A 20,247-nucleotide genomic window follows, 5' to 3' on the forward strand; every position below is an offset into this window, starting at 1 on the left:
GATTGATTGTTTTTTATAAGATATGTTTAATGCTAGCTAGCACCTTACCTTGGCTCCTTGCCGCACTCGCATAACAGGTAGTCAGCCTGCCACGCAATCTCCTCGTGGAGTGCAATGTAATCGGCCATGATCGGTGTCCAAACATGCAAATTACCTAGTGTTATGAAAACTTGAAATCGGTCCTAATCGGCCATTCCGATTAATCGGTCGACCTCTAGAGGAAACATATGAATTGGCTACAGTAGGCTACTAAATAAACTTCCCAGTGGCACACTGACTCACCCAATGATGAAGATGGATCGAATAGGCTACACACCGGCGATGGCCGATGCGCTCGTTGTGGCAATAACCTAGATAAGCTATATTTGCTTTCCAAACTGTACGTTTTTCCCGCGGCTGTATTTTGAAATTTGCGAAAGGCAAACTGACAGCCTCAACAAACCATAGAAATATAATCCATAGATGGCCGTTTCCATTCAAAAAAGGACTGGGAGCCATTGCTAGTGTACCCATGAATTTAACAGTCAAATTGCCACATTACGAGGTTTCAATCCCTTCGGATTACATGTCTATGGCTACAACGCAACAAATGGTTCTCTACATTTGTCTCGCATGCTTGCCAAATTGTGGCCTTCCGGACTGTAGGCATACCGGTAACTCTCAAAATACAGGAAACACTTGAGTAAATGACGGATACAATGTACAGTGCCTTCAGAAAGTATTCACACCCCTTGACTTTTTCCATATTTTGTTGTGTTACAGCCTACACACAATACCCCATAATGTCAAAGTGGAATTATGTTTTTAGCAATAAAAAAAAAGAAAAGCTGAAATGTCTTGAGTAAATAAGTATTCAACCCCTCTGATATGGCAAGCCTAAATACGTTCAGGAGTAAAAATGTGCTGAACAAGTCACAGAATAAGTTGCATGTACTCACTCTGTGTGCAATATTGATTTTTGAATGACTACCTCATCTCTGTACCCTACACATACAATTATCTGTAAGGTCCCTCAGACAACCAGTGAAGTAAATTCAAACACAGATCCAACCACAAAGACCAGGGAGGTTTTCCAATGCCTCGCAAAGAAGGGCACCTAGATGGGTAAATACGTAGAAATGGAATATCCCTTTGAGCATGGTAAAGTTATTAATTACACTTTGGATGGTGTATCAATACACTCAGTCACAACAGAGATACATGTGTCCTTCCTACTGTAACTCAGTTGAAGTAGAGGAAGGAAACTGCTCAGGGATTTCACCATGAGGCCAATGGTGACTTTAAAACAGTTACAGAGTTTAATAGCTGTGATAGGAGGATGGATCAACTACATTGCAGTCACTCCACAACACTAACCTAAATGACAGAGTGAAAAGGAAGCCTGTACAGAATAAAAATATTCAAAAACATGCATCCTGTTTGCAACAAGGCACTAAAGTAAAACTGCAAAGAATATGGCAAAGAAAGTAATACAAAGTGTTATGTTTGGGGAAAATCCAACACAACATATCACTGAGTACCACGCTTACTTTTTTTAAGCATGGTGGTGGCTGCATCATGTTATGGGAATGCTTGTCATGGGAAGGGAATATTTTGGGATAAAAAGAAACAGAATAGAGCTAAGCACAGGCAAAATCCAGTTTCAGCAGGAGAATAACCTAAAACACAAGGCCAAATATGTTATGGTGTGGGGAGCATTTTCCTGGCATGGTTTAGGTCCACTCATTGGTGTATTGGATCTGTTCTGGTGGCTCGTGGTGGCCCAACACCCTATTAAGACACTTTATGTTGGTGTTTTATTTTATTTTAGCAGTTACTTGTATGTGCTTGTGATAAAACTTAAAGCTGCAATATGTAACTTTTTGGACAACCTGACCAAATTCACATAGAAATGTGAGTTATAGATATGTCATTCTCATTGAAATCAAGTCTAAATCTGTTCTCTGTGCGCTAATCCTAGGCTTCCCATTCTTAAGTTTCGTTTTTGCATCTTCAACTTTCGGTTTTGTACACCAGCTTCAAACAGCTGAAAATACAATATTTTTACTTACAAAATGTTTTATCTCTGCCTCTGGCCCCCTATGGGCTTGGGCCCAGGGTGTTGAGCCCGTGTAAACCCCTGCATTAATCCAGACTTGCAAACAGCTGTGGAATGTCAGAAATGCTCAACCAAAATGTTTAATTTAAATGTTTTGTAATTGTTTCCCACAATTATGTTTTGTTTGAGGAATTCAGAGATTAGAGCTTAGTTCCAGCAGTGGGTGATGCCCTACTGGCCACAGTGTATTTGTGTAATCTCATAGGAAATACCTTCATAGAACTCATGCTTTACGTCTCAGATTTCAACAATTCCTTTTGTATCCCGCAGCATCCATTTTCGATTTGAAAATAAAGCCCCTCTTCGGTAAATGGGTAGCTGAGGAAAAGGGGAACAATAGGTGTAACTCAACTGAAAAAGGAAACCAATGCCTATAAAATAAATTCTGAATCAATAGTGTCAATACATTGCAGTTTTGTGATGAACAGTGAAACCAAATGCAGAATGTTCCTGTCAGCACAGTCTAGTAACTGTCAAATTGGCAGCTTTCTGAAAAAGCATCCAACTCCATCCAAATACAAAATATAACCGCAAACCCCAAATCAATGCTGTTCAGCATCTCACACGAAATAGTGGAACTTTTACTTTGAAGCCAAGTGTGAATTAGCCTATATGAGCAAATGTGAGCTAGTTAGATGAAACACCTGTTTTGACAGGCCCACTGTCTGATCCTGGTCTGACTGAGCCCCAGACACGAAGAGAAAAAAACAAATCCCTTCTTTCAGCGATTGTCTTTCCTCCGAGTTGCTGTCCCACAAAATGCTTTGTGTGAGCATGACAGAAATCTACATAAGGACAATAGCTCCCAATGCCCTGCTTCTAAAGGGTCTGAGAAGTCCCCCTCTCTGTAACTCCCAAAAAAGGGACCCGTTTTAGAACCCCCACCCCTCCTTAAGAATGTCCCAAGGAGTGAGAATGCTTCCGGTTGCTATAGTGACACCCTATGAATTGCCAAAGCCTCACAGTCTCCAAATTCCCTCTTTGCTCCTTTCTCCAAGGTTGAACCACTTTGGGGTCTAGTGGGAGATAGAAACCTCCCCCACAGTTTCTTTAGGCGGGACGGCCAGGTTAACCAATACTTTCACAGGGGTATTCCAGATAGTTTAAAAAGGGCCATTAACTACAGTAAAAAAAAAGGTTGTCTATAAGTTGTTTCGCCATAGAAAGCTCCATAAATAAAAGGTGAGTCACGTCTTAAAATTAGAGGATGCAAGGAATCAAGGAAATGCAACTGAGATTGTCCCCCAATCACCAACCGTCAGCACTTGAAGCACTTTAAGTCACGATGATGTCATCCTTCCTATGTGCTAAGTCTGGCATGCTGTAGTGTGATACTATCCCGTAGTACCATTCACTACAATAAAAGGATTTGACTAAAACTTGCTCAAATAAAGTAGGCCTTTTTCCGAGGGAATGGGAATGCCTTAAAGAAAACTTGGGAAAATCCTGAATTGTAACGGGCGAGTGATCTGAGAATATTTAGTGGGCTTAGCGGAAGCTTTGGAGGATTATCATGACAGTTTTTGTGGTTAGGAAGTGACACATCGGCCTCTTATATCGGCCCTAACCTTTCATCATCTAAAATCACTCCAACCCGGAATAGCTTACAAGTTGAACATAGTAAGGGAAATATTTATACCTCCATGCACATACTAAATAATATGTATATTTCATTTAATAAAGGTGCAATATAAATATATCTTTCTGCAATTCAATTTACATTAACTAAACTTAGGTTGAAACAGTATGGTCCCAAAAGCTTTGTCAATCCAACACCTCACTCTTATTTTATGAAATGACAGAATAGTTCAATAACATTAAGTTAAACATTGAACTATTTGGCTTCCCATTGGAATGCAGATCTGATTATAGCGAATTCCCTCCACGCCACTCTCTCCCCATGCTTAACTGAGCAGGGCATTTTGGGACTAACAAAGTTAAGGGAGAACACACCAAAACCACAAACTTTTATTTAACTAGGCAAGTCAGTTAAGAACAAATTCTTATTTACAATGACGGCCTACCCCGGTCACAGCCGGATGTGATACAGCCTTGTTTCAAACCTGGGATTGTAGTGACGCCTCTTGCGCTGAGATGCAGTGCCTTAGAGCGCTGCGCCACAAGGAGCACTGAGTATGTTTGTGACACAACTCTTCCAGTTGGTCGTAAATGAAGTAAGCATGAGTGGAAAATATGTGACTGAATGTTTTGGCATACAAATAAAATAAAATAAAAATATTTGTCACATGTGCCGAATACAAGCCCTTAACCAACAATGCAGTTTTAAGAAAAAAGTGTTAAAATATTTACGAAAATAAACTGTAAAAAAATGAAATAAAACATATTTTAAAAAAATAATAAAATAAGACAAATAGAAAATAACAAATAATTAAGGTGCAACAATAAAATAACAGTAGTGAGGCTATATACAGGGGGTACCAGTACAGAGTCAATGTGCATGGGCACCGGTTAGTTGAGGTAATTGAGGTAATATGTACATGTAGCTAGAGGTAAAGTGACTATGCATGGTTCATAAACAGAGAGTAGCAGCAGTGTAAAAATGGGGGGGTGGGGACAATGCAAAAAGTCCAGGTAGACATTTGATTAGCTGTTCAGGAGTCTAATGGCTTGGGGGTAGAAGCTGCTAAGAAGTCTTTTGGACCTAGACTTGGCACTCCAGGACCGCTTTCCGTGCGGTAGCAGAGAGAACAGTCTATGACTAGGGTGTCTGGCGTCTTTGGCATTTTTTGGGGCCTTCCTTTGACACCGCCTGGTATAGAGGTCCTGGATGGCAGGAAGCTTGGCCCCAGTGATGTACTGGGCTGTACGCACTACCCTCTGTAGTGCCTTTCGGTCAGAGGCCCGAGCAGTTGCCATACCAGGCGGGGAAGTACAACCGCGAGCTGCCAAGTGACAAAACCTAAATTACTTCTATGCTCGCTTCGAGGCAAGTAACACTGAAACATGCATGAGAACATCAGCTGTTCCGGACGACTGTGTGATCACGCTCTCCGTAGCCGATGTGAGTAAGACCTTTAAACTGGTCAACATTCACAATGACGCAGGGCCAGACAGATTACCAGGACGTGCACTCCGAGTATGCGCTGACCAACTGGCAAGTGTCTCTACTGACATTTTCAACCTCTTCCTGTCTGAGTATGTAATACCAACATTTTTCAAGCAGACCACCATAGTCCCTGTGCACAAGAACACTAAGGTAACCTGCCTAAATGACTACCGACCCGTAGCACTCACGTCTGTAGCCATGAAGTGCTTTGAAATTATGGTCATGACTCACATCAACACCGTTATCCCAGAAACCATAGACCCACTCAAATTTGCATACCGCCCCAACAGATCCACAGATGATGCAATCTCTATTGAACTCCACACTTCCCTTTCATAACCTGGACAAAAGGAACACCTTTGTGAGAATGCTATTCATTGACTACAGCTCAGCATTCATTACTAAGCTAAGGACCCTGGGACTAAACACCTCCCTCTGCAACTGGATCCTGGATTTCCTGACGGGCCACCCCCAGGTGGTAAGGGTAGGTAACAACACATCCGCCACGCTGATCCTCAACACGGGGGCCCCTCAGGTGTGCGTGCTCATTCCCCTCCTGTTACTTCCTGTTCACTCATGACTGCATGGCCAAGCACGACTCCAACACTATCATTAAGTTTGCCGATCACACAACAGTGGTAGGCCTGATCACCAACAACGACGAGACAGACTATAGGGAGGAGGGTCAGAGAACTGGCCATGTGGTGCCAGGACAACAACCTCTCCATCAACGTGATCAAGACAAAGGAGATGATTGTGGACTACAGGAAAAGGAGGACCGAGCACGCCCCCATTCTCATCGACAGGGCTGTAATGGAGCAGGTTGAGAGTTTCAAGTTCCTTGTTGTCCACATCACCAACAAACTATCATGGTCCATGCACACCAAGACTTTCGTGAAGAGGGCGTGTCTAAACCTATTCCCCCTCAGGAGACTGAAAAGATTTGTCATGGGTCCTCAGATCCTCAAAAAGTTCTACAGCTGCACCATCGAGAGCATCCTGTATGGTTGCATCACTGACTGGTATGGCAACTGCTCGGCCTCCAACCACAAGGGACTACAAAGGGTAGTGCGTACGGCCCAGTACATTGGTCCAGGCCAAGCTTCCTGCCATCCAGGACCTCTATACCAGATGGTGTCAGTGGAAGGCCCTAAAAATTGTCATAGACTCCAGCCACCCTAGTCATAGACTGTTTTCTCTGCTACCGCATGGCAAGCGGTACCGGAGTGCCAAGTCTAGGTCCAAGAGGCTTCTATACAGCTTCTACCCCCAAGCCATAAGACTCCTGAACATCTAATGAAATGGCTACCCAGATTATTTGCATTGCCACCTTCCCCTCTTTTACGCTGCTGCTACTCTCTGTTTATTATCTATGCACAGTCACTTTAATAAGTCTACCTACATGTACATATTACCTCAATTACCTCAACTAACCGGTGCCCCCGCACATTGACTCCCCTATATATAGCCACGCTATTGTTATTTTACTGCTGCTCTTTAATTATTTGTTACTTTTATTTCTTCTTTTTTTAGGTATTTTTCTTAAAACTGAATTGTTGGTTAAGGGGTTGTAAGTAAGCATTTCACTGTAAGGTCTACACCTGTTGCATTCGGCGCAATTGACAAATAACATTAGATTTGATTTGGTTTTGATGCAACCAGTCAAGATGCTCTCGATGGTGCAGCTGTAGAGCTTTTTGACGATCTGAGGACCCACGCCAAATCTTTTCAGTCTCCTGAGGGGGAATAGGCATTGTCGTGCCCTCTTCATGACTGTCTTGGTGTGTTTGGACCATGATAGTTTGCTGGTGATGTGGACACCAAGGAATTTGAAGCTCTCAACCTGCTCCACTACAGCCCCATCTATGAGCATGGGGGCGTGCTCGGTCCTCCATTTTTTTATAGTCCACAATCATCTCCTTTGTCCGTAGCTTAGTGATGAGCTTTGGGTGCACTATGGTGTTGAACGCTGAGCTGTAGTCAATGAATAGCATTCTCACATAGGTGTTCCTTTTGTCCAGGTAGGAAAGGGCAGTGTGAAGTGCAATAGAGATTGCATCATCTGTGGATCTGTTGGGGCGGTATGCAAATTGGAGGGGTTCTAGGGTTTCTGGGATAATGGTGTTAATGTGAGCCATGACTAGCCTTTCAAAGCACTTCGTGGGTACAGACGTCAGTGCTACGGGTTGGTAGTCATTTAAGCAGGTTACCATGGTGTTCTTGGGCAGAGGGACTATGGTGGTCTGCTTGAAACATGTTGGTATTACAGACTCGTTCATGGACAGGTTGAAAATGTCAGTGAAGACACTTGCCCAGTTGGTCAGCTCATGCACGGAGTACACGTCCTGGTAATCCGTCTGGCCCTACGGCCTTGTGAATGTTGACCTGTTTAAAGGTCTTACATCGGCTACGGAGAGCGTGATCACACAGTCATCTGGAACAGCTGATGATCTCATGCATGCTTCAGTGTTGCTTGCCTCGAAGCGAGCATAGAAGTTATTTAGCTCATCTGGTAGGCTCGTTTCACTGGACAGCTCGCAGCTGTGCGTCCCTTTGTAGATAATAATAGTTTGTAAGCCCTGCCACATTCGACGAGCTTCGGAGCCGGTGTAGTGTATTATTCAATCTTAGTCCTGTATTGACGCTTTGCTTATTGTTTGGTTCGTCGGAAGGCATAGCGGGATTTCTTATAAGCGTCCCAGTTAGATTCCCGCTCCTTGAAAGCGGCAGCTCTACCATTTTTAGCTCAGTGCGGATGTTGCCTGTAATCCATGGCTTCTGGTTGGGGTATGTACGTACAGTCACTGTGGGGACGACATCATCGATTAACTTATTGATGAAGCCAGTGACTGAGGTGGTATACTCCTCAATGCCATCGGAAGAATCCCGGAATATATCCCAGTCTGTGCTAGCAAAACAGTCCTGTAGCTCCGCATCTGCTTCATCTGACCACTTCCTTATTGAGCGAATCACTGGTATGTCCTGCTTTAGTTTTTGCTTGTAAGCAGGAATCAACAGGATAGGGTTATGGTCAGATTTGACAAATGGAGGACGAGGGAGAGCTTTGTACGTGTCTGTGTGTGGATTAAAGGTGGTCTAGAGATTTTTTTCCTCTGGTTGCACATTTAACATGCTGGGAAAAATTTGGTAAAACGGATTTAAGTTTCCCTTCATTAAAGTCCCCGGCCACTAGGAGTGCCGCCTCTGGATGAGCATTTTCTTGTTTGCTTATGGCCTTATACAGCTCATTGAGTGCTGTCTTAGTGCCGGCATCGGTTTGTGATGGTAAATAGACAGCTACGAAAAATATAGATGGAAACTCTCTTGGTAAATAGTGTGGTCTCCAGCTTCTCATGAGATCCTCTACCTCAGGTGAGAAAAACCTTGAGACTTCCTTAATATTACATTTCAGTGAAACATAAGATATTACAGATTTTAATGTCCAGTTGGTAGGATAGTCTTGATCAGAGCTCATCCATTTTGTTATCCAATGATTGCACGTTGACTAATAGAACTGATGGTAGAGGGGGATTACTGACTTGCCGTCAGATCCTTACAAGGCATCCCGACCTATGTCCCCGATATCTCCATCTCTTCTTTATGCGAATGACGGGGATTTGTTTCTTGTCGGGTGTCTGAAGTAAATCCTTTGCGTCCGACTCGTTAAAGAAAAACTCTTCGTCCAGCACGAGGTGAGTAATCGCTGTCCTGATATCCAGAAGCTCCTTTCAGTCATAAGAGATGGCGGCAGAAATATTATGTACATTATAAGTGACAAATAATGCAAAAAATCACACACAATAGCACAATTGGTTAGGAGCCCAAAAAACGTCAGCCATCTCCTCCAGCGCAATCAGGTAGTTGGATTGAGTCAACAGTGGGCAAGTTCACATGTATCTTTAATCGGTAACTATGTATATCATAAAGCATACATTACACATCTAAAATGCATCATAAACATGTCATTATAGCTACAACAAGCAAGCTTTGAAAGCTGAACGCTCTGAATACAATACGTTTTACATTAAACAAGTCCAGTTAGTTCTGAGTATGTGACTGCGTCTCTTATTCACACACTCATTAAGCTTCAGCCAATATGTCATGTATATGTTGTGCTTGTAGATGTGTAATGTAGCCTATGCTTTATGATATAGGCCTACAGTCCAGGGTTTTTTTTCTGGATCAAAAAGGGGCTTAGGTGGTGGACGTAGCAGCCGCCAGCCGTTGGCACAGCTACATTTGAGACTCCCTCATCTTGGCATTGTATAATTTTTGGGGGGCATTTTTAAGCCAATTTTCTACAATTCTACACATTTCTCCATGAAACCTTTTTTTGTTTGTTGCTGTTTTAAAGCAAATTTCTTGCAATTCTACACATTTGTGACTAGTTTCAGGAAACTAGGCCTATGTCACACGTCACTACTTTACAGGAATGGCAAATTTACGTCATCGCAAATATGCCTTCTGGAACATGTGAACGTTCATGTGCCTTAAAAACAAACGTGTATGCCATCTGTAAATACGAATAAAATTGTTAAATTATGAGCATATTTGGTTTAGCCACGGAAAAAGACCGGAACTGTCCCGCTACGCATGATTGGCTGAGATAATGGATTGGATGGGCTGGACATGCCGAGAGATGAGTTCGGATTGGTCTGCCATGTAGCATGCTTCTGTCTATAACATGAGCTGCTCAGTATGTATAGGTAATCCTTTCTAACGCAATTTAAAAAAAAGATATCACGAAGAACTGCAACATAGAAGTTGACCGACTTATGAAATCAATGAAATGTCTTGTGGAAGCGGAGTATGATAGCTAAGGAGCTGGAGAAAATTCTGACGTTTGATTGCAAACATTACACGGAGGGAGTCGAAAAGAGAACGCCTGTCTCTGGATTACATCTTTAAACTAAGTGCAACCATGCATGACATCAGTGACAGAGGGAGAAGCGTTCATCAATGTAGTTTAAAGATGTGCGCTTAGAGTCGGGAAGCAAGTTCAGGGAGTGAGTGTTTTAATAAATAAACGGAACATAATACAAAACAAGAAACTCAAACAGCACACAGGCATGAAACAGAAACAATGATGCCTGGGGAAGAAACCGAAGGGAGTGACATATATAGGGAAGGTAATCAAGGATGTGATAGAGTCCAGGTGAGTGTCATAATACGCGTAACAATGGTGACAGGTATGAGCAGCCTGGTGACCTAGAGGCCGGAGAGGGAGGACACGTGACAGTAAAAGAGTCTAGCTAGTTACATTTTCAGATATTATATGTTTCAAATTTAGTCAGAAAGTTGTTTTCATTGCAAGTTAAAGCATACTGTTAGCTAGCTAGCTAATGTTAGCTGGCTGGCTCTCTAGCTAACGCTATGTGTATGATCTGTGTAGTAATATTATTTGTATCTCAGAAAGTGATTTGCATTGCTAGTTAAAGCCTAATGTTAGCTAGCTAGCTAACATTGAACCTAGTTGGTTAAATTTAGTTACCTGCTGATTCATGCATGGTAGTAACGTTATTAGTTGGATATGTTTAAAAGACTCCACTATGCAAGTAACCATTTCACTGTACCGTTTACACCTTCTGTATCCTGTGCATATGACAAATAAACATACATTTTATTTTATATAGTGTGTGTGAAGAACAACATGACCTGCACCAAAGTCAAATTAGGATATAAAGTTAGGCCAATGAGACAATGTCCAAGTTCCAAAATCCTCCAGTAGAATGCACTTTTATTTTACTAGACAAGTCAGTTTAGAACAAATTCTTATTTTCAATGACGACCTAGGAACATTGGGTTAACTGCCTTGTTCAGGGGCAGAACGACAGATTTGTACCTTGTCAGCTTGGGGATTCGATCTTGCAACCTTTCGGTTACTCGTCCAACGCTCTAACCACTAGGCTACGCTGCCGCCCCCTTTTTTTACACTCACAACCGTAAGCTATTTTCTGTAACAAGCTCGCCATTAACTTGTAAATAATGATCTTGTTGTGAGTTTATTTTCCTGTAATAATGAATAAAAATGAGCTAGAGTTAAGACGTTGTAATCTAGGATATGGTCATTATTTGAATAGCTAGCTAGCTAACAAGCTAGAAACTAACCAAAACATTGTTTAGAACGTTGCTTTTAGTTGCCTGGTTTTCTAGATTGACATATTTTTTATTCGATTTTTTTTTACCCTCTTTTTCTCCCAAATTTCATGGTATCCAATTGGTAGTTACAGTCTTGTCCCATCACTGCTTGTCCCATCGTCCCATCGCTGCGACACAGCCTGGAATCAAACCAGGATCTGTAGTGACCGCTGCACCATTCGGGAGGCCCTAAATACATTTTTTTAATGGATGGGTTTGTTGGTGTTAAAATACACCAGTTATGCTATTTTGGACCACTAGGCTGCTGATGTCATGCAGCCTGTCATTTTTGTGTTTATACTTTTTGATAACGACAAGTTTGATGTAGGACGACAATAGAATGTTCATGATGTCACTGCGACAACTGTCTACAGACATGTTGATAGATGTAGTATAAACCAGCATTTAGTCTTCTAATCTTTGGTTGTTTAGCACATGGCCCCATGTGAATCTTTAAAGGGGCTAAGGCTTAATTAAGAGGGTGTGAACGAAGCTCAATGGGTGTAGACAAAGAAGAGCTCTCCAGTAGGCGTACCAAAACATTCAAGGCACATTTTCTCAAAAGTGGGGTTACAAGTTTATTAACTTTCAAAGCAGAATCACTTTCCCATTGTTCCTCAACTGTAGTGTATGAGCTACCATGAGTCTCTACTTTTATCCTATGTAAAACAAATATATGAAAACTGCTTAATTCATTGTTTTTGGAATGTTCAATTCTCCCAGTCTAGCTTTTATTTTGGTGATTGTTAGTTCTCAAAGATTATATTATTAAGAAATATACACTGAGTGTCCAAAACATTAAGAACACCTTAATAATATTGAGTTGCATCCCCACTTTTGCACCTCAGAACAGTCTCAATTCGTTGGGACATGGACTCAATAAGGTGTCAAAAGTGTTCCACAGGGATGCTGGCCCATGTTGACTCCAATGCTTCCCACAGTTGTGTCAAGTTGGCTGGATGTCCTTTGGGTGGTGGACCATTCTTGATACACATGGGAAACTGTTGAGCATGAAAAACCAAGCAGCGTTGAAGTTCTTGACACAAATCGGTGCGCCTATCACCAACTACCATACTCCGTTCAAAGCCACTTAAATATTTTGTCTTGCACATTCACCCTCTGAATGGCACACATACACAATCCATGTCTCAGTTGTCTCAAGGATTAAAAATCCTTCTTTAACCTGTCTCCCCCCCTTCAACTGCTCTGATTGAAGTGGATTTAACAAGTGACATCAATAAGGGATCATAGATCACACCTGGATTATTTTGTACACTCAGTGTACAGGTCCATTATGTTTTCTACATTTATATCTGGGTTTAGTTGTTTTAGTTTTCACTTTAATCCTTTTTCCATCCCAAAAATGTATAATAATAATTACACAGTTTGGATTTAGGCGACCCGAAAATGTGGTTTGCTGGCAGGATGTGTATACAAAACAAGACATGGAGACACTGTTCTCCACTTAGGCTAATGATCCCAGTGAGAATAAAATATGACAAAAGCACTAGGCAGCCAGCATCAGATTAAACAAATTCCAACTTAGAATGACATACAGCATAATGACACCCACAAAATGAGGTAACCTCTGTGGCAACATCTGTACATTCCAAACAGACATGCTTTTGTTGGCTAGTACATGTGCACCACCATTGTTCACATTACAGCGAGAGCATGACAAATTATGCGAATATGCAATTACCTGCTTTTCGTCAATGGCTCGCTTCAGGGATTGTCAATAAAGATCAAGGAAATCTTAAATCTCCACTGTAAACAAATGTTTCAACAGTGACACAGTCATGATTGTTCATTCTCTATGGCACATTTCCTTTGCCACTCTGTGTGAAGTCAGAGGATAAATGTGTAGCTGACAGCTATCTTCTCAAGGTTTCGCTTGAGGTAACATTCTAACGTCCAATAACACCTTTTGTAGAGTGGACAAAATTAGCACAACCCAGTCTGAGTTTAAGTCCCTACTTGCTGGCTGAGTGGGTATCATGCATCCACAAGGCTATGTTATCAAACTCCACAGCAAGCTGAAAACAGTTCAATAACCACATTTTTTATGAGTACTCAGAGCCACTGCAAGAACCCTTGATGTTTCCCTTGCCTAAGGTCCTACAATCGCAATGCTCCCTTTCTCAAATCACATCGCAGGACAAAACATAATCACCATTAGTTTAAAAGTCAACATGAGGTTGTGTGAGGTTTGTCTCAGTCTGCAAAACAAACTCTGGAAAAATAAATTTGTCTGGTTCACAAAATGCCACATCGCTGTCAAACCCACTTTTAGAAATGAAGGCCATTGGTTTGCATTAAGACCATGTCCTAAGCATCAGAGCATGCTGTTGGTAATTTTCCCAAATTGAATTGGGGGGGGGGCATTGGGTCTAACAGAGAGAGGTCCAGTGAACCCAGACACTAAGACCTGCCAAGTATTCTGGGCTAGGCATGGACGGCTAATCCAATTCTCATGGTTAGGGAAGCAATGCCCACAGATTCATGATAACTAAGCCCACATTTTGGAAGAGAACAGAGTACATGAGCAAAAAGAGGACAGAATTTTTTGTTTCTATATAGTAGTAGCAGGACTTGCACTAATGGAGAAACAGATCTCTGATGAAAGGGAAAGATAGTGACTATGTATATGAGAAAGAAAATATAAAGGCACGTGTGTGTGTGTGTGTGTGTGAGTACTGATACTCTATCCAGACACTCAAATTAACCCAAGAGTGGGCGAGTTGCAGCATGCTCTGATCTTAGACTGGAGTGCGTATGAGATGCACTAGGAATCATAAATTACGCACATTTCTTCCTGTAACATAGCCCTAATCAATCATTGTTTCTTAACAAAGATGTAAGCCAGAGTGTGTAGGGAGCATGCCTACAATGTAGGCCTCAAAGGAACGTCTGGTTAGCTGAAAAGAGTTCACAGATTTTCTCTACATTGCTATTACTTGTTTATGCTGGTTTTAAAGAGGAACTGCACCCGCTGATTTGGCCTCTTTTTTGGCATGCTCCTCAAGAAATGCTGGCAGCCATTACAGAAGCCAAATGTGAGTTGGCTTAGGGGTGTGGTTTGATGTGGGTGTTTCTTGGGTGTGCCCTTGTTTTATTGTCACATACACCAAATAGGTGCAGGGAAATGTGTTGTTATTACAGGGTTTTAATAACTTTCAAATATAGTAACAGGTCCACGTAGAATAAACAACCATTTCCATAATACCACAGAAGCAGTGTTCTACTAATATAACAATGTGCACCTTTCATCTTTCATTGTCATTCGCAGCCGATACGGATACGGTCTAGTGGTAATGGGGCTACCTCGGCAAACATGTCAGAGTGGTCATACCTTCCTGTGTGGTGTCCGATATACAACAGGAGTTCCCTGAGCCTGGTGCAGAATACACAGGGTTTCTCCCTCCCCATATTGACTGATACCATTCAATTATATAATTCAAAAAAGACAATACAAGTAAAAGTTGTGTCTAGTAAAACTTTTATACCAAATCTCTCTTCATTCAGAGACATCAGTAACAAGCCCGTCTGTCAGTCTGGACTTCATCACATCATCTTGCAAGTCTCCATGTGCTATCTCCATACATGTTTCTGTGAACACATACACACATAGTCACTGTTCTATTACCAATGGCAGTTCAGATAGGTAATATCTGACATACAAACAGGTACTATGTTGAAGTTCGAACAGGTCAGATCAAACCTAGCCAATTATGGTCTCCCTATCAAACGCCTGAGGCTGCCGTCCGGCAAAAGCATCTCCAGTCCATCTGTAGAAATAGGCAGAATTGAGGCAGAGTTCAGTGGCACATGGAATGAAAAGGGTGTTGCTATTACTAGACATTGGTGCTGTATTGTATTATTAGTGATCACCTTATTGTGGATGTGTTGAGCGCCAGATCTCTCGGCATCTCATGCATCTGTGAACACATGCACACAGTCACTGTTCTATTACCTATGTGAGTTAGGGATAGGTGATATCTGACACACAAATATATATTACGATGAAGTTTGTTCTCCATATCGACGCCCGTTGGTGAGCAGGCAAGAGGTGAGGCTGGGGTGAGGTCTTTGCCAGCACAGCATAGCAGCGTATATCAGTCCCTGGCCCCTCATCAAAGATACTGTTCGGTCACACACACACACACACACACACACACACACACACACACACACACACACACAGAGCACTGATTACATTATTAATGATGGTGGTTATGGTTAGCCTGGTGGAAACAATCTGATTGCTGCGTTCACCTTTCTATTTCACTTCAGTTATCATAAAATGTAAAGTGAAATAGAATGGTGAAGACAGCGATCAAGTTGGTTCCACCACACTAGGTTATGCTCTGGACATTATATGCATCTAAGTAGAAAATAAACAACAAATAATGTCAGTTTAAATAAATTATGTTTCACAATTGGATTATCAAACGTATCAAAGTAATGAAGTGGGTTACCTTCTGTATTTCTACAAATGAGCCTGTGAAAGCTGTTGCTGCTGACAGGTGAATGTTGCTGGCCGGATAGTTGCCAACATTCATAGGAATGCTCACAGCGAGGTCATGTCTGCATGATGCTGATGAGGGCTCACTTGCTGGTCTTTTCGATGCTGCATGTTCAGCAGCAAACTGGACATCTCTTGAACAACTGCATCAGGCAATCAATCTAATGAGGTGGTGTTGACTGAGAGAGCCTGTGACAGACAGGGTGATATAATTGACAGCCAAGTGGCAAATTGCATTTTGTTCTAATGAAAGGACAAAGCTTTTTGCTAATGCACTTCACAACCAAAATTAAAACTAGTTGTATTTGTTTGGCTGGGGAATTAGCTTACTAGTTTATCAAGCTAGGTATTTTTTTAATAGTACTTCTCACATAACACACATTACCTGTCGTTGTTGATGAAGCGATCTGTGTCATCAGGGCAGTAACTCGGGTTACTATCAGAGGCTTCATGATGGCGTGTCCTTTTCATAGGATTCGAGGGAGACTCTGGCAACAACGGAGGAGGTGTCACAAGGGTACTTGTGTCACATGACACACTTTTTTTTAACGTTTGACAAGCTGTGAAAATAGCAAGTGAACAGTGAATTAAATTATTTTTGGAGATTGCTAAACCATTCAAATCACATTGCTGGACATGTTATGATACTAGTGCTGAGCAATTAACGGAGTTGTAGCTTTCAACAGGCCAATATTCTACATAGTTTAGCGCAGAAAACGTAGTAATTAACTACAATGACGATAATCCATTGCGTGCCCACCTACTTGACTGGTCTGTGTGGAGCACTGAGACCCACAGATTGACAGAACAGAGAACGTGCAATCAAGAGGGATAGAAAGCAGTTGCTTCGCAAAGTATGTCTACCTGAAATACATGATCTAAGTGATTGATAGTTGATATTCAGCAGTCATAAAACTATGCCTTTATTTACTTTGAAGAACTACTAAAATTGTGATTTTGTCAGATGGCAAGGGCAGCAGCTCTATAGAGATGATACGATGACTTGGAATGAAACAATAAAGTCATCAAATTAAACAAATATTTAAGTAATGTGCAATATGAATAAATTATGGTTAGTAAGTGATTTGCAGTAATGGGCAGTCACTACCATTAATAGTTTTGTACTTTTATTAATTGTTTTATTCTGTGTTGTTACAGCATTCAAACCCACATAATGCATACTGCATTTCATGTCAACATTTCATGCAAAAAAAAAATTACAATCGAACCGAAATGACCTCAAAAAGCACTAATCGCTCAGCACTATATGATACCCACCTTCGCTCCTTCTGGAAGGTCCCGGCATCTGTTCATGACCAGGGGATCAGTCTAGTACCCAGATTAGATTAAGGCCGGTGACGCCGTTACAGTATGCAACCAACTGTCATATGTTTTGCTATGGCCCTGGGTTGGTTTGTTACTGCTAGTTAGTACACTGTTGTAGTCAGACATAAGTTAGATGGTACCACCATAGTTGCATCCAATATTTATTTGTGCCCTAGACATGGGTTGCACTTCAGAGGCTAATGTGACTGTTGTCTAAATTACACAAATTTAGAGTGGCATGGAAATATGATGACATGCTAAAGTAGGCAAATAATTAGTAGGAAACAACTTTGCCATATGTGACCGACCGGGCTCGATCTTATGTAGTGTTTTTACATTGGATAAAAGTAGAAACTCCGAGCTACAAAATGGTATATCATACACTACAGTTGAGGAACAATGGGAAAGTAATTCTGCTTTGAAAGTTGATAAAGTTGTAACCTCACTTTTGAGAAAATTTCCCTTGAATGTTTTGGTAAACCTACCGGAGAGCTTTTATTTTTCTACACCCTTTCAGCATTGTTCACACCTTCTTAAGCCTTAGTCCCACCCATCTCTTTAAATATTCACATGAGGCGATATCAAGACTAAAGGGTGGTTTATACTATGTCTACCGACAGTTGTCGCAGTGATATCATGAACATTCTATTGTCGTCTGACATCAAACTTGTCGTTGTCGTTATGAAAAGGTTTAAACACAAAAATGACAGGCTGCATGACATCAGCAGCCTGGTAGTCCAAAATAGCATAACTAGTGTATTTTAACACCTGTTTAAAAATGAAATTATATGTAAATCTAGTAAACCAGGCAATTAAAAGCAACTTTATAAACAATATTTTGGTTAGTTTCTAGCTTGTTAGCAAGCTAATGTTAAGTTAGCTGGCTAGCCAGTGCATAATATCATAATATAGCTGACAACAAATTCACTTTACCTCATTTGTCTTCATTATCACAGGAAAATAAACTCACAACTAGATCATTATTAAAAAGATAATGGCGAGCCAATTACAGCAAATAGCTCACGGTTGTGAGTGTGACGAAATAAAAGCAGGGCATTCTACCGGAGAATTTTAGAACTTGGACTCTGTCTCGTTGGCCTAATATTATATCCTAATTTGACTTTAGTGCATGTTCTTCACATTATCGTCTATGGTAAACACATACTATATCAAATAAAATCAAAGTTTATTTGTCACAAGCAAAGGATACAGAAGGTGTAGTGAAATGGTTACTTGCATAGTGGAGTCTTTTGTTTAGACATGTAGCTAGCTCAACAATTATCATAACTCATAACGTTACTACCCCGCATGAATCTGCAGGTAGCTAACCAACCAAGTTCAATGTTAGCTAGCTAGTTAACATTAGGCTATAACTAGTAATGCAAATGGCTCAAATATGAATAATATTACTACACAGATCATACAAGTAATGTTAGTTGACGAGCCATCCAGCTAACGTTAGCTAGCTATCTAGCTAAAAGTATGCTTTAACGTGAAATGAAAACTACTTTCTGACTAAATTAGAAATGTATAATATCTGAAAATGTAGCTAGCTAGACTCTCTTACCCGTATATATGGATGGACGCTTCTCCCTCTCTTGTCACAGATCCCATGGTTGCCCTTAGTTTGAAGATGTAATCCGGAGACAGGTGTTTTATACAACAGCCTTCTGTGTGTTCTCTTTTCGAATCTTTCAAAAAAGCAGCGTTATAAAGGAATACCTACACATACTGACCAGCTCATGTTATAGACAGAAGTGTGCTACATGGCAGACCAATCCGAACTCATCTCTAAGCATGTCCAGCCTATCCATTATCTCAGCCAATCATGGCTAGCGGTAAGGTTCCTATCTTTTTCTGTGGTTAAACCAACTAGGCTCATAATTTAACAATTTTATTAATATTTACAGATGGCATATGAAAGTTCATTTCTGCCATAAAACGCATTTTGCTAAAAAAAATGTTTACATTCAATTGGCTCTCCTGTGAAATAGTGATGTGCCACATACACCTAGTTTCCTGAAACGAGTCACATATTATGATGTTGTCAATTGACTTTGGAGAGATGGCAATTACTGTTACTAGCAATGTGAGTAAAAAATAGCTAGCAATGCTAACGTTAGCTAACTAAAATATGGTGGTCCCCTCAATCTTAGTTACCTGGCTAAAGTTATACTGCATCTACAGTTAATCTGGCGACGTCACAATTATGAAAAAAGTTTTTCCTATAAATGATTTGCATTCTTTTGAAATGTTTTCGTGTTTCTTAGACTAAGTTGTATTGAGGTAGGCTAACTTTAGCCAGCCATCTAGCTAGTTAGGGTAACTAGCATCTGCTATGCTAGCGATAACGATTATCAAAACATACATAACCTGATACATAACCAGCAGTCTATGATCTAGTTAGCGGTATACTCACCAACGAACTCCAAACCACCTAGTCCTTCGGCAGGGCATGCAAACCAGATGGCTGTGCATCCTGCTGGAAGCATGCATTGCATGGTCAATCCTTATAGGGCTTTTCAGTCTAAAACGTCCGTGATCCTTTAAATGCGTTGGGGGCGATGAAACAGCAGAACCCCATTCAATGGTTTTTAGGGGTAGTCCCTCTAATGTGCTTCAACACCTGTCTTATCATAAAATAGTTTAATTAACTTTTAGGTTTGCTTTTTAAAACAGAATTGTGGTACAAGCAGTGATGTGTATTCATGGATGCCAAGTGAAGCCAGGCTTCACCAAAATTTTTTTTTAAATTATATATGAAAACATACAATCTTCTGTCTCTCTGTGTTTCAGAATTTTCCTTCAATTCACAAGAAGCTGAAAATATGTCACATGAGAAAGCATCAGAGTGAGTCAAACACTGCCCCTATGTCTCTCTACATGTAGGCCATCTATCTGATGCTGTATGGTCCAAACGAGTATGACATTGTTACCGCCCGTAGCATTACAGGTGAGGGAAGACAGCGAGCATCTGGCCTCCCTTGACAAAAAAAGTATACAAAAATTCCAATCAGCGTTGACCTAAACTGAGAGAGCTGAACTGTGAATGGTCCTGGCTCATGAAAAAAAAGTGTCAAGGGAAGCCAGCTT

At 41.1% G+C, this 20,247-nt stretch overlaps 1 protein-coding gene and 1 long non-coding RNA gene across 2 annotated transcripts in view; both read right to left on the minus strand.

Moving 5' to 3' along the window:
• LOC106561041 (cadherin EGF LAG seven-pass G-type receptor 1) overlaps window positions 1–20,247 on the minus strand; it is an 86,950-nt gene that overhangs the window by 61,167 nt on the left and 5,536 nt on the right. The gene's annotated exons all lie outside the window — the stretch shown is intronic.
• On the minus strand, window positions 14,786–19,116 carry LOC106561043 (uncharacterized). The gene is made up of 4 exons (XR_001318705.2): window positions 16,214–19,116; window positions 15,782–16,017; window positions 15,195–15,445; window positions 14,786–15,091 (listed from the first exon to the last, which is right to left on the minus strand). It is a non-coding gene; the product is annotated as an uncharacterized lncRNA (long non-coding RNA).

The sequence above is a fragment of the Salmo salar genome, chromosome ssa10 (assembly GCF_905237065.1).
Source record: "Salmo salar chromosome ssa10, Ssal_v3.1, whole genome shotgun sequence".
Lineage (NCBI taxonomy): Eukaryota > Metazoa > Chordata > Actinopteri > Salmoniformes > Salmonidae > Salmo > Salmo salar.